Raw genomic sequence first — 15,710 nt, 5'->3', positions numbered from 1 at the left:
TGCAGAATTTGATATACTTGATTCGTTTGTTTGTTCTGATGTTTTAAATGTTGCTGATTGAAAGAAATGACTTGTAACATTTTCTTTGGTCGTCAATATTTCCCTATCTTGAACAACACATTTTCATTGTCCGTCAGTAAATCTTAGCTTGCAAAAGAAGCATTTTCTTTGGCCGTCAGTATTTCTGTAGCATATATAAGAAAACACATTCTCATTGTCTATCAATATTTCTGTAGCTTGTTTAAAAACATTTCCTTTGGTTGTTAAAATTTTCTGCCTGAACAAGGCATCTATGAGGGAAAATTGATTTGTTCACATATGACTGGGTAGGATATGATGCTACATATCTGCGGCATGACGCCCCAGTGCAAGATATCACTATAAACTGACATACTTCAGACACTGGAGTGACATGACTAAAATTGTTAAAGGTACGTTAACCCCAACCCCATTCAGAAAAAAAAAATCAAACAAAACAAAACCGACTCACATTGGCTGTAGATTATGGTGATGTGGTGATGCGATACACTACATGAAAGAATAGAATTCGTTCAATTATTGATGTTCAGCTTGGTAAAAATAAAGGCTCTCAAAATGATTTTGTTGCAAATAAGTATAGGCACCAGCAGCATCATTATTTATTGCTGCAGGTTGGAGAAAAAACTATATTTTTAAAAGGCTTATGTTCATGCATTGTCGACCATTTTTGGGATGAAAATATGAAAATTCACAAAATTTCATTAAAGGAAACAAAATTACACACATCCGTGTATGTAGAATTAATTAGCATTGTTTGTTATATTTCTTTAACTTTTACATTTTATGATATGATATGGGTTGTGTTAAGTTTTGCTTTTGTAGTTGATCTTGTCCAAAGTCAGTGACAGTTTTGTAAACAACACTGTTTGCCTTTTTCTGACTGAATGATAAACATTAGGATCAGTATCTTGGTCTGAGTCAAGGTCGTTGTGTTTACCATATTCTTCATCATAATTTTAGTAACAGACGTTCTAATTGTAGCTAACATTTTATCTTGTAAACATTTGGGACATTCTAGAATTACACTTTCCATTAGTAGTTTGTTTTTCGTTTTTCTTTTTATATAAAGAAAATGCTAATTGTGACATAGGACAGGTAGATGTAAATCTTGTTTATGGGGAAAATTATTTATTCCTGCAATAACACCTGTAGCAGAAATTAGTCGTACGGTTATGGTCAGTATTTTTATTTGGGTAGGAATTAATTGATTCAAATTATTTATTCACTGGAAATACAAATTGCTCGTCTAAAATTGTACGTTTGGAATTAGAGACTTGTATATATAGTGAAATTCAAATAACAAATGTATGTTGGCACATCATTACTATTCAGGCCATCACTGGCACGTCAACACTTCCAGCGTTGGATTTATTTTGGAATACCACTGAAGTTTATTCAGAACTTTAACCATTAGGACTTTGTTATGAATATTTGAGAGTGGTTATCCCCATATTAACAATTTTAGTTTTAAGACGAATTTAGATAAAATAAACATATGCATCCTAAAATGCTGATGAAATTAAATGTTTTGAACATCCAACTCTAAACTCTATAGACCTGGTCCAAGCCATGTCTATCTAAGCCATGTCTATGCGTAGCTTAAACAAAACATACGTGATACTGATTCCTACTAGATTGCCAGTGTCCCTAAATATTTAGCATTTGACAACGAAATTACACCACTAATTTCCCATCTCTCAAACCAAAATTTATATTTGTATGTTCGTTGTATTATAATGTGTGATTCCATGTGATGGTGTCAGACACTGTAGTTACACTTATATTTATGCACAGACGTTGCATTTTAGGTTTTAAGCTTCTATTATTTAGGACTACTTAATGGTTGATTCTCAATCAAATATATTATACTGAGAAAATGAAGTTATTCTTCTTCTTCTTCTTCTTCTTCTTATTATTATTATTATTATTATTATCATTATTATTATTATTATTATTATTATCATTATTATTATTGTTATTATTATTATTATTATTATTATTAGAAGTCGTAGTAGTAGTAGTAGCACTAATAGTAATGGCAGCAGCAGCAGCCGCAGTAGTAGTGGTAGTATTTACCCAGCTTTAAACAATGTCATACACCTATCGGTATAACTATTCGCAGTGATGAAAATAGTCATTACATATAAACGATCTATGTAATTCTGTATCGAAAATTATAGGATCACTTAGGGCATTAAAATTCAAGCCAACCAGGAATTATTAAAAACATTTGTTCAAAGTTGTTGAGCTTGTGAAGAGCTTCTAAGACTCAGTGAGATTAGAAAAACTCCCATTAGAGGAAGCAATAAAAAAAATTACCGGCAAATACTATATTTGATAATCAGTGTTGGGTTATTACTAGTGTGGAAAAAGTATGCGAAATACGGACATTCATAAATTATGTACCTTTTAATAAATTATACATAATAAATGTGAATTTATTTCATTTTGTTTGATTATCACCTTGCAGATCAAACAAATTATAATTTAAAGTTTACAAAAGTTAAGATTACAAATGTCGAGGTCATTTATTTTTTGGACCTTACCTTAGTGAAATACCTTACTGAAGATGCCTGAGTTGTCCCATCCTTATGTGATTTTAGACGGCTTATAACGTGCGAAATATGTGAACCACCCATATAGTGATATGAAATATTATAGCCTTTCTAAACCATAATCACCTACTTTTGCCTGCGACCATCTTAATCACCTACTTTTGTCTGAGACACTGATGGTTGACCTGTTACTTCAAGGTTCATCGTAACTAACCTAGAATCTGAATTGTAAAATTTCTAAAAATTGATCAAGATTTTATTTTCGAAAAAAAAAAACGATGATTTTCCTGATTTTTTTCATATGTTCGTAAATGACATCTTTCAATAACTGCACAAAGTAGTATCGGCTGTATCACGCAAATCTCTCTCTCTCTCTCTCTGTGTTTCTCTCTGTCTCTCTCTCTCTCTCTCCGCTAAGTGGTTTTACGAAGGTGAAGGATTGTACCTACTTTGGAGAATTTAACTTACGTTGTTAACAGGGCAATAAAATGTGTTTAAAACAAAACACATAATCCGATCTTAGGCTAGGGAATCCACAAAACATACAATTACGACGTCTAATTGTGCTCACATTTCCAATTATTGTCTTTTTTGCAATACAAGCGTATTGTCAAACAAGATGACGAGGAATCTCTACACTAACTCACAATGGACTATGTTTAAGTGATATTCGATCTCCACGAAATAGTAAAATGAAATACGGCGATTCTCTCATTAAAATTTTCTCTGATCATAAAGTTAGACGCAGGCACCAAAACTCAAGATAATGCACTCCCCTATTCTTCTTTTGGTGAGTCATACATGTGCGTCTGTCTGTATGAGACGGAGAAATGCAGTATTTGAAAGATAAGAATGAAGAATGACCGAGTCTCCATTGTAAACATGTTATTAGAGATGTGCAACATATTTGATTATATATATATATATATATATATATATATATATATATATATATATATATATATATATATATATATATATATATATATATATATATATATACATATACATATATATATATAAGCAATATAGTTAAAAAAGACAAATACCAATAGTGTGGATAAGGAAAACAAGGTTTGCAGTTTTCATGTTTATACTGAAATTAAATAAAGTCCATGTAAGAAAGTTTAAACACAGCATCTTACTCCTGAATGAACACTGAAAAAATATACGTTACAGTACGTCTCGTTTATACTGAAATAACATATTTAAATTAAAAAAGCTCAAATTTAAATTACTACTGGATATACAAACTTAAACTTAACTACTGGTTATACAAGAGTTTGCTTATAGTTATTTACTTGATATCCAATACTACACAAATATAAGAAATTACCTTGCTATAATGTATATTTCCTACCTTAATTAAATAACTACGTCCTCCTTAGAACTGATCAAATTAACTTCTCACGAGTTGTATTCCAGCCTGTTCTGTGACAAATAGTTCCCTGCTGATGGACGTTGTATGAGGTATCTTATATAGCTAGTAATCATCAATACTCAAACGGCTATGAAAGTTGTGAAGGCGGACCACATAGCTTAATGATTCCGCTATGGGAGACGTGGCCAGTCAGCTCTGGAGCAAATCATCCAATCACAAATCCGCATCGATATTAACACATATGATGTAAGAACAATTGGATATTTCTAAGAATGGTTGGAGCTTGTTTTGGATTCGTGAGAAGCTAACAATGTAGATGCAATTTTACATTCAAGTTAAAATATGCGTAAAACCTACGCACAACTCAGGAAATAATAATGCATTTGTACAACCTTAATATTGTTATACCGAATACTAACAATTTCTGTCCTATTGCTTTTTGTGGGGACAATCGTGTTCCAACTTATCTTATTTCAAGTTAATTATTGGCAATAACTAAAACATATAGCGAGGAGCTGTGTTGAAGGAAACGATAAATCTTATGGTTGGAAAATAATATTTTTGAAGCATGATGAATTTTCATCCTAGCTTGAAGTAAATCTGAACCCAATGAAGGGGAAAACTCCAAACTGTTAAGGCTATTATAACTGAAAACTTATTTTACCTTCTCTAATGAAAGAAAAGGAATGAGATCTTGACAACTAATCAGTACAGATATAAATAACTTTAAGAAAACATAATTACTCTGTACGTGTGTGTGTGTGTGTGTGTGTGTGATTTGTATTTAGAACGTAGATTTAACAATTTTTCAGTCATATCCCTACGAAAGGTTAACAAATATCTTGTATCACGCGAAAATATGCTTACATCATAACTAATGTACATAATCAGTCATAGAATTTGTAAGCTCTGAAAGATTACATACAATTTGAACAGAGCTCAAAAGCATACTTTGGGACCTTTCATACGCGATTCCTATATGAGAGTTGTTGTTACAAAAGTGTTATGGTAAATATTTCTACTGTAGAAGTATAAGAAAGGTCCGTTGCATACCATAGACTAAATTTTCCTGGCATTCGATCTTTAAAAAAACTTAAGAAATGCAAAAGTATGTTCCTTGCTCATCTAGTTGAAAAAGGGATGGGAGTGGATTTCCGGACCTGAAGAAACGCCCAGGCATGTTCTGTTAGCTTATAGTAATATAATTATATTAACTTCGGTAGCCTTTCATTACCCTTAACACATGGGACAGAATAAACTAGATGTTAGTGACAACGCCACATAACACAGGCTACAATAAATAAATAAATAAATAAACAAATAAATAAATAGTGCACATATACCTAATTTTCTGTCTGACTTAATTCTCATAATATGGGCTACTGCTTAATAATAAGATAACAGTTGACTTAGGTCGGTTAAAAGGCGGTAAAGCCTGAACGATATTCAGAAAATGTCAGCACGTTGTTTGACCATGACATTTCCACTTAAGACAATAGTGACCGTTGCTGTTACTAATCATACTGATCATGGTTAAAGAATGTTGTAACAAACTATCCCAGTCCCAGGGAAACGAACCATTCCAGTCCTAGGGAAACGAACCGTTCCAGGAAAATGAACCATCCGAGTCCCAGGGAAACAAACCATACTAGTCCCGGGCAAACGAACTATCCCAGTCCCAGTGAAACAAACGACCCGAATCCCAGGGAAACGAACCATCCCAGTCCCAGGGAAGCGATCCGTTCCAGGAAAATGAACCATCCCAGTCCCAGGGAAACAAACCATCCTAGTCCCGGGCAAACGAACTATCACAGTTTCAGTGAAACAAATGACCCCAGTCCCAGGGAAACGAACCATCCCAGTCCCAGGGAAACGAACCGTTCCAGGAAAATGAACCATCCCAGTCCCAGGGAAACAAACCATCCTAGTCCCGGGCAAACGAAATATCTCAGTCCCAGTGAGACAAACGATCCCAGTCCCAGGGAAACAAACCATTTCAGTCCCAAAGAAACAAACCGTCCAAGTGGCGCGGAAACAAACCATCCCAGACCCGGAGAAACGAGAGAAAACAGAAGATTCACTCAAGAGAGTGCCCAGGACCCCACATTTTACATCAATTTGCCGAATGAGGTGAACTGCATCCACTGTTGGTTATGGTCATTTCAGGCATTGTAAAGGGGCATTCGTTTTACCTTTGTCCATGTGTCCGTATGTCAAACTTTATTTAAGTTTTGTTTTTATATCCTTTCAGGTTCTGTGCTGGGGCATTCGTGTGCTATTGACATATTCCTAGCTTCTGTGGAACCTGCCTACGTCCATCTATTCAGACACTAGATTAACCTCCATTTAGAACTTCCTCTTTCTTGTCAAATTAATCTAATGAAAACAATCAGTTTGGGAATAGGTTGGAAAAGATAATCAAGCTACCTTACAGCCGTGACCCGGAATGGTGATAGTGCCTTTTCATTATAGTACTCGCGATAAGATAACAACCTTCACAAGTATGCAATCAATGCAAGTTCTTAACATAACACATTAAACACTTCCTTCTCGCGTAGTTTAAGCTTTTTTCTCATGTCTTAAATTTGAATCTGGAAAGATTCATTGTTTGTCTTTGAAATAATGCTAACCTTAGTTAATAATGTATTTGCAATTGCGCCTTAGTTTGACGCACTGACTCTGTATATTTATGGTTGTGTCAGAGTATGGTGCTTAAGGTTCGGTTAAATGAAAAAAATAAAATGTTTTAGTGCAGAAAGAAAGACCCCCTATAAAACAAACAAAAACAATATTCCAATTGAAAATTATTAGCAATGCTTTTACATTATAAAAGTATTTGAAATAGAATCGGCTTAATTGCCTGGCAACCATTGCAGATAATGATCTTCCCAGACATCAGCCACCTTTAATGACACTATATACTTATGATGGAAGGTGAATTTGAATTGTTCATATTTGGTCTGTTTTAGGGATAATGCAAACTAATTTGGATCAATTATTAAATCTAGTCTGGATTCCTACTTACGCAATGAGATTTTCTGTAGGTAGACACCACGTGAGCATGGTGCAATTTCGCAAGAGCGAATCAAAGTTAAATGACTAGACAGACATTTGACCATCCTTCACAAGTTGTTCAAATATGGAGTTGCTTCAAAGACACGGTTATCCTGAACTAGAAAGCCAAGTTTCTTTGAGAAACCATTGAGAGACATTGGAAGCATAATGTTTCAAGCATAACAAAGAATACACTAAGTTAAAATCCTATTATAAAGAATATAAGATAAATGATCTAAACAACTTTCATTGCCAAGTGCTTTCTGGGGAATTTAAACACCTTTCATTGCCAAGTACTTTTATGGTTAATCTAAACAGCTTTCATTGCCAAGTACTTTTATGGTTAATCTAAACAGCTTTCATTGCCAAGTACTTTTATGGTTAATCTAAACAACTTTCATTGCCAAGTACTTTCTGCGTAATTTAAACTCCCTTCATTGTCAAGTGCTTATTTGCGGAATCTAAACAGCTTTCATTGCCAATTTCTTTATTGCATAATGTAAACAACTTTCACTTCCACGTACTCTTATGGGTAATCTGAATAACCTTCGTTTTCAAGTGATTTATTTCGTAATCTAAATAACTTTCTTTGCCAAGTGCTTTATTGCATAATCTAAACAAATTTCGTTGCCAAGTACTTTCTGCGTAATTTAAACACCCTTCATTGCCAAGTGCTTATTTGCGTAATCTAAACAGCTTTCATTGCCAAGTGCTTTACTGCATAATGTAAACAACTTTCACTGCCAAGTACTTTTATGGGTAATCTGAATAACCTTCTTTTTCAAGTGATTTATTGGGAATCTAAACAACTTTCTTTGCCAAGTGCTTTATTGCATAATCTAAACAAATTTCATTGCCAAGTTCTTTATTACATAATCTAAAATACTTTAATTGCCAAGTGCTTTACTGCATATTCTAATCGACTTTCATTGCTATGCGCCTTATTGCATAATTTAAACAGTTTACATTACCAAGTGCTTTTTTGCATAATCTAAACAGGTTTCATACCCAAGTACTTTCTGCATAATTTAAACAATTTTCACTGCAAAGTGCTTTCCTGCAAATCTAAACAACTTTCATTGCCAAGTGCCTTACTGCATAATCTAAACAACTTCCATTGCCAAATGCTTTATAGCATAGTCGAAATAATTATCATTGCCAAGTGCTTTATTGCATCATCTAAACAAGTTTCATTGTCAAGTGCTTTAATGCCTAATGTAAACAGCTTTCATAGCCAAGTACTTTCTGCGTAATCTAAACAACTTTCATTGGCAAGTGCTTTATTGCATAATCTAAACAATTTTTAAATTGTCACGTGTTTTATTGCATGATCTAAACAACTTTCACTGCCAAGTACTTTTATTGGTAATCTAAACAACTTTCATTGCCAAGTACTTTATTGCCTAATCTAAACAGCTATCGTTGCAAAGTGTTTTATTGCATAATCTAAACAACTTTCATTGCCAAGTACTTTATTGCATAATCTAAACAACTTTCATTGCAAAGTGCTTTTCCGCATAATCTAAACAACTTTCATTGCCAAGTACTTTATTGCATAATCTAAACAACTTTCATTGCCATGTACTTTATTGCATAATCTAAACAACTTTCATTGCAAATTGCTTTTCCGCATAATCGAAACAGCTATCATTGCCAAGTGCTTTATTGCATAATCTGAACAAGTTTCATTGCCAGGTACTTTAATACGTAATCTAAACAACTTTCATTGCAAAGTGCTTTTCCGCATAATCTAAACAACTTTCATTGCCAAGTACTTTTACGGGTAATCTAAACAAGTTTCATTGCCAAGTACTTTATTGCATAATATAAACAACTTTCATTTCCAAGTGCTTTATTGAATAATCTAAACAACTTTTATTGACTAGTGCTTGTTTGAATAATCTAAACAACTTTCATTTCCATGTGCTTTATTGCATAATCTAAACAACTTTCATTGCCAAGTGCTTTATTGAATAATCTAAACAACTTTTATTGACTAGTACTTTATTGCATAATCTAAACAACTTTCATTGCCAAGTGCTTTATTGAATAATCTAAACAACTTTTATTGACTAGTACTTTATTACATAATCTAAACAACTTTCATTGCCAAGTGCTTTATTGAATAATCTAAACAACTTTTATTGACTAGTACTTTATTGCATAATCTAAACAACTTTCATTTCCATGTGCTTTATTGAATAATCTAAACAACTTTTATTGACTAGTACTTTATTGCATAATCTAAACAACTTTCATTTCCATGTGCTTTATAGCATAATCTAAACAACTTTCATTGCCAAGTGCTTTATTGAATAATCTAAACAACATTTATTGACTAGTACTTTATTGCATAATCTAAACAAGTTTCATTGCCAAGTACTTTATTTCATAATCTAAACTTTCACTGCCAAGTATTTTATTGCGTAATCTAAGCAGCTTTCATTGGCAAGTGCTTTATTGCATAATCTAAATAACTTTTGCTGCCAAGTACTTTATTTCATAATCGAAGCAACTTTCGCTGCCAAAGTACGTTTTTTATACATTCATTTCAGTAAAACATATAAGTTATTTCTGAGTAGACAAAACTTGCATCTTTTGCATGAAATACAATTAATATAATTTTGTTAAAATAAATAAAATGCTATATCTCAAATATATAGCATGCTCCAAACATGCCCCAGCTACCAAGTGCAGAGTATCGATTCAAAGGTGTTCTCCATGGTATAGCAATGTTAGGGACCAGCTTCGCACTGCTAAAAGAGACCGCCGTAAAGCTGAGAGGCTTTGGCTTTCCACCAGACTCACGATTCATAAGCAAATCTATGAAGCCGCTGAGAAGAATGTCACAAATATAGTCCATGCAACGAAATCAGCCCACTACGCTACTAAGATCATGGAAAATTTTAGCTGCAGAGAGCTCTTCGAGATTACTAACAAGCTAATGTCAAGGAACAACTCTACACCACTTCCAACTACCTTCTCTCCAGTCGACCTTCCGGACATGTTTGCAAATTTCTTCCGTGACAAAGTACAAACCATTAGAGATAAGCTTGACACCACAATTTCAATTGACTCGTCGTCACCATACAGTTGGGATACAGAATTTCAGTGGCAACCATTAGCAGCATTTGAACCTGTCTCTATGGATTTCGTACGAACAATCCTGATGAAGAGTGCACCAAAGTCATGTGAACTTGATCCAATCCCAACATCACTGCTGCTTGAGTGCTTAGATCCAGTATTGCCTTCACTAACTGATGTTATTAATACATATCTCTCATCAGGGGAATTTCCATCATTTTTCAGAACTCCATTGTAAAGCCTCTGCCGAAGAAACCAACACTAGATCATAACGATATAAAGAACTAACGCCCAGTTCTAATCTCTCATTCATATAAAAAAAAACTTAGAAAAAGTTGTTCTACGCCAGCGTGTATTTCATCTGAATTCAAACATTTTTTTGAGCAATGTACAATCTGCATATCGCTCTTGCAACAGTACTGAAACTACTCTTCTAAAAATAGTTAATGACATTCTCTCTGCTTTGGATAGCGGAAAGAGTAGAGTCCTCACCCTCCTTGATTTGTCTGCAGCATTTGACACAATAGACCATGATATATTACTTCACCGTCTCCAGCATGTATTTGGCATTCATGATACAGCCTTACTGTGGTTCAAATCCTACTTGGTCAACAGGACACAAATTGTGTCTGCAAATGGAATACTCTCCAGCTCAGTTAAACTATGCGGTGGTGTTCCACAGGGGTCTGTTCTTGGACCTGTTCTCTTCATTCTATACACTCAGTCGCTCTCAAGTGTCATAGATCATCGTCCAGTGTCTTACCAATTGCACGCGGATAACACCCAAATATACAAATCTAGCCACCCAACTGAAGTTGATGCTACCATCCAAGGTGTAGAGAGGTGCATTTCTGATGTGAAATCAAGGATGACATGTAACAAGCTGCAGATGAAAGATGATAAAACTGAGGCCATTCTGATCACAACATAAAGACTCATTCACATCCTTTACCTCAAACAATAAATATCAGCAACATCAACATTAAATTCACACGAAACCTAGGTATTACTCTGGACAGTACTCTCACATTGCACCATGTAATGAACATATGCAAGGCTGCATATCTTGAGCTGAGATACATCAGCTCAGTTCGCAAATATCTTTCAGTTGATGCCACTAAAACACTTGTGTGTTCATTAGTACTTTTAAGACTGGACTATTGTAACTCAATTCTGTCTGGTTCATCTCAATATCTGCTCCAGAAACTGCAAAAAGTTCATAACAAAGCTGCTCGGATCATACTTAGAGTACCATGATCAGAGCACACCTCCCCGCTGCTCTGTACCCTACACTGGCTATCCATTCGATCCAGAATCAAACACAAAATTTGTTCTCTGTGCTACGTTTCACTGACGGACTCCAGTCCAACATACCTATCCGACCTCACCCATGTGTATACACCAGCAAGATACGTACGCTCCTCTTCTGACAATCGTATACTCATTATTCCCACTATGAAAACGAAGTCATATGGACAACGTTCTTTTGCATGCCAGGGCCCAGCAACGTGGAAGGAATTGCCCACTGAACTTAGACACAAAGACACAGTGATCCCATTCAATAGTGCTCTTAAAACTCACTTATTTCGACTGCAAGAACAATTTTAAAAACCTAATAATATTTCCTACCTTAATTATTTTCAGCATGTTTTTTTATGTTTTCTAATTTCATGGTGTTTTCTTTTTTGTAATCATATCATTATTTATGTTTTTATGTTATAGGTGTTGTCTAATGTTGTAAAGCGCTTAGAGCTTCTAAAGATTAGGCGCTATACAAAGTCCTCATTATTGATTATTATTATTATTATTATTATCATTATTATTATTATTATTATTATTATTATTATTATTATTATTAAATAAGTATCATTTGAAGATTATGGATATTTAAATGAAATGCTCAGCGACGACGTAAAACCTATTCTCAAAAAAATGCTACAGGGGTAGGTGGGTCTGGATGTACGTATCACTTCATGTTTTGAACTTGAACTGTACATTTTATTTAATCTGCGATAGTAGTATATAGGGGCTGTTTAGCGACAATGGAAATCCCAGTCACAAAGGTCTTGGGCTCGATTAGCGAAAAGATTTTTACTGACATTCTGGGGACATTTAGCGAGAATGGGAATTTAACATGGAGAATATTCGGCCTTTATAGCGACAAATGAAACATGGATTATTGTATAGGGACATTAGGAATTGAACAGGTGAGGTGGTCACGGTACTGGACATTGGTAACAATGTGGCAAGGGTCTAACATGAATACGCGCTACTTTTGATTTAGTATTTACTATCCACTAACCACAAAGAGACATAGACATATATATCACATATACATAGACTGTTGAACATCAATATATCACGACCTAAGCTATAACATCGCCAAAAACATGTAGGCAAGAAACAAACCTTTTTGAGGCATATGAGTGTCCCTGAAAAGAGGCTTTTGTTATTTTTCTTTTACTCTACCATCTTCTTAGTTTTGTCTTCTTCTTTTTCATTTTTTCCTCCTCGTGTTTTTCATTCTCCTCTTCCTCTTTCTTCCTTTCATTTTCTTCTTCCTTTTCTATTTTGTTATTCCACTCTTTCATCCTCTTTCATCCTCTTCATCCTTCTTCTCCTCCTTTTTTTCTTTAATCATTTGTCCCAGTTGTTATTTAGCCTTTTCTAAATTGTTCAATTCCATTTTTAAAATGTGTGGACTATAGACTCCATTTTCGATTCTCACTAGTAGTACCTCCACCATGCCTACCGTGTCCACCACTTCCTGTAATTTCAACAGTTTATCCATTTGGTTGCTTGCCATCTGCTTTGGTTTTTCCGTGTAGAATGGCACGAATACTGAACGCTAAAGTTTATATACTTCAAGCACGGACATGAATGTAAACATCCATTATACTAACTTCACATATCATCTACTATCCACATAGAAGGAAGAAAAAACTTAGTATTTACTATCCACTAACCACAAAATCTACCATCCACACAGGGGAAGAGGAAAAAAACAAAACAACCCAAAATATGCTATGCACACAAACGTACGCGAAGGCATATAAACACACGCTCTACTATTCACACACGGGAAGACAAGAAAAAAAAAAGCACAAACTATACTATTCACACAAACGTACGCGAACGTATACAAACCCCAAATCTACTCTCCACACAGAGGAAAGTTGAAAAACAAGAAACTCCACATATACTATCCACACAAAGGTACGCGAACGCATACAAACACACACTCTGCTATCCACACTAACGTACGTGAACGCATAGAAACACAATATCTACTAATATCTACTATCCACACAAAAGTACGTGAACGAATACAAGGCCCACATATACTATCGACACACAGGAGGAGGAAAAAAACAAACACTAAATCAACTTATCCACACACGGGAAGGAGAGCAAAAACAAACCCCAAATCTACTATCAACACAGAAGGGATGGAAAACAAAGCCCAAATATACTATCTACATAGGGAAGATGAAAAGAATCCAGAACAAATCACATATCTACTACCCATACAAAGGTGAGAAGTAAAAAAAAAAAACACCATATTTACTATCTACACAAGGGAAGAAGTTAAAATAACCTAATATACACAATAAACACAGAGGGAAGAAGAAAATAAAACACATAATATATTAACCACACAGATGGAAGAAGAAAACAATTATATGCTATCAACACAGAGGGAAGAAATAACCCATTATATACTATCAACACAGAGGGAAGGAATAACCCATTATATACTATCAACACAGAGTGAAGAAGAAAAAGTTTTTAGAAAGCAGCTAAGCCTTCACCTGCAATGACCAACTCTACCAACCACCCACACCCACACGCAAACTATAAAACCCATTTAACCCGTTATTTCTCTGGCGTCAGTGTGATTTGATTTGGTCGTTGATTTGATGAGATTCGTACGAAAGTGTATAAGTGCTGACGAAGTTTGCTATATCTGCAAAGTAAATGGGTATTTGTCTCCAGAATACCTGCTTCGTCCAAGAAAGAGAGACAAAAGTGAACATACATGTAATCGTTGTCAGGAGAGAGGACACTGGGATTCAGAGTTCCCTAAGAGAAAAGAGAAGAAGCAGAAACAAGAGAAAGTGGAGAGAGATTAAGAAGACGAAGAAGAAATTTATGATGAGGAAGAACTTGTACCAGTGAAGAGATGGAAATGGAAAAAAATGTATTATTTGAGCCGATGCGTTAGCCCTGATGTGAAATTTCATAATAACTTTGAAAAGAGAATAGACCAGAAAGAAAACGTAAGTGTCTCTTGATTTTGACTTTTTATGTTAAGGATGCTGTGTTTAGTTTTTATTGACACTGCATGCTCTTTCACCTATCTCTGTCCCTCTGGGTCATTTTTTAGTTAGAGTTGAAACGGACTTTAAGCATGCAAGTAGGTAAAAAATAGTCAATCAGTTCATCCATCATATTGTGTCTTGTTTTTTCCCCTTCTAAAATCAAACACTGACGCCATAGAATAACGGGTTAAATTGGTTTCGGAGTGTGAGTGTGGGTGTAGGTGTTTAGGGTAGAGTTGGCCATTGTAGGTGACGGTTAAGGTCCTTTCAAAAGACTTTTTTCACTCTTTGTTGATAGAATATAATGTGTTAGTATGGATAGTTTATTTGGGTTTTGTTTTTTCTTCTTCCCGCTTGTGGATAGTAGAGTGTGTGTTAGTATGCGTTCGCGTACGTTTGTGTGGATAGTATATATATATATATATATATATATATATATATATATATATATATATATATATATATATATATATATATATATATATATATATATATATATATATATATATATATATCTTCCCTCTGCTTACTTACATCTGGTTTTGCTAAATTTAAATGAAAGGCAGATTAGTTATAATTGTATCTAAGAAGTTGTTGTTTTTATTTCAGCTATGTATATCTTTGAAACTCACACCGTATAAATGAATTTAGCAATGTATATCTTTGAAACTCACTACGTATATATTAATTTAGCAATGCATTTCTTTGAAACTCACACCGTATATATGAATTTAGCTATGTATATCTTTGAAACTCACTACCCATGTTCCTCTTATGTCATGCTCAAGTTTCACTTCTTCCTCATTTTTGTTCTAACTTTATGAACATTTTCATTTACTAGTCAATATTTTCATTCACTAGTCAATAGTTTGCGGAGATACGACTAAAAACTGCGGGAAACATGCGATCCATCGCTGAAAGTGAAACACTGTACATTATGATTATCTTTTATTTTTTGTTTTAAACACAACTGTTGCATCTTCATTTTTATTTAAATGTGTGGCTTGACTGGGCAGGAATTGAGGCAAATTACCTTCATAAATGGATTAGTGACAGTGCCGGTTTATCTTCTTTAAATCGGTGCTTTGTAGCAACTATGAAATCTATAGAAATTCTACCCAGCACATATATCGATAAATACATTCATAAATACATACACGCAGACATACATGTTAAAGTGTTGGGATAAAGCAATTTAATCGACCAATACTGTTTCCGCCCATGGCGCATGAATTCGCAAATATAATCATGATTTAGACTAGTCTTTTGCTTCTA

At 34.4% G+C, this 15,710-nt stretch overlaps 1 protein-coding gene across 2 annotated transcripts in view; it reads right to left on the bottom strand.

The window, feature by feature from the left end:
- The window catches only part of LOC149785599 (uncharacterized), a 44,670-nt gene extending 40,559 nt beyond the window's left edge, over window positions 1-4,111 (bottom strand). For both annotated transcript variants that reach the window (XM_089979407.1, XM_089979408.1), the window contains exon 1: window positions 3,955-4,111. The gene's annotated coding sequence lies outside the window, so the exon portion shown is untranslated. The remainder of the gene's footprint in view (window positions 1-3,954) is intronic.
- Between the last annotated feature and the right edge of the window lie 11,599 nt (window positions 4,112-15,710).

Source organism: Sinohyriopsis cumingii, chromosome 13 (assembly GCF_028554795.1).
Source record: "Sinohyriopsis cumingii isolate HCF-2022 chromosome 13, ASM2855479v2, whole genome shotgun sequence".
Taxonomy (NCBI): Eukaryota; Metazoa; Mollusca; class Bivalvia; order Unionida; family Unionidae; genus Sinohyriopsis; species Sinohyriopsis cumingii.
The sequence above is the reverse complement of the archived record's forward strand: the minus strand, read 5'-3'. Positions and strand labels throughout refer to the sequence as shown.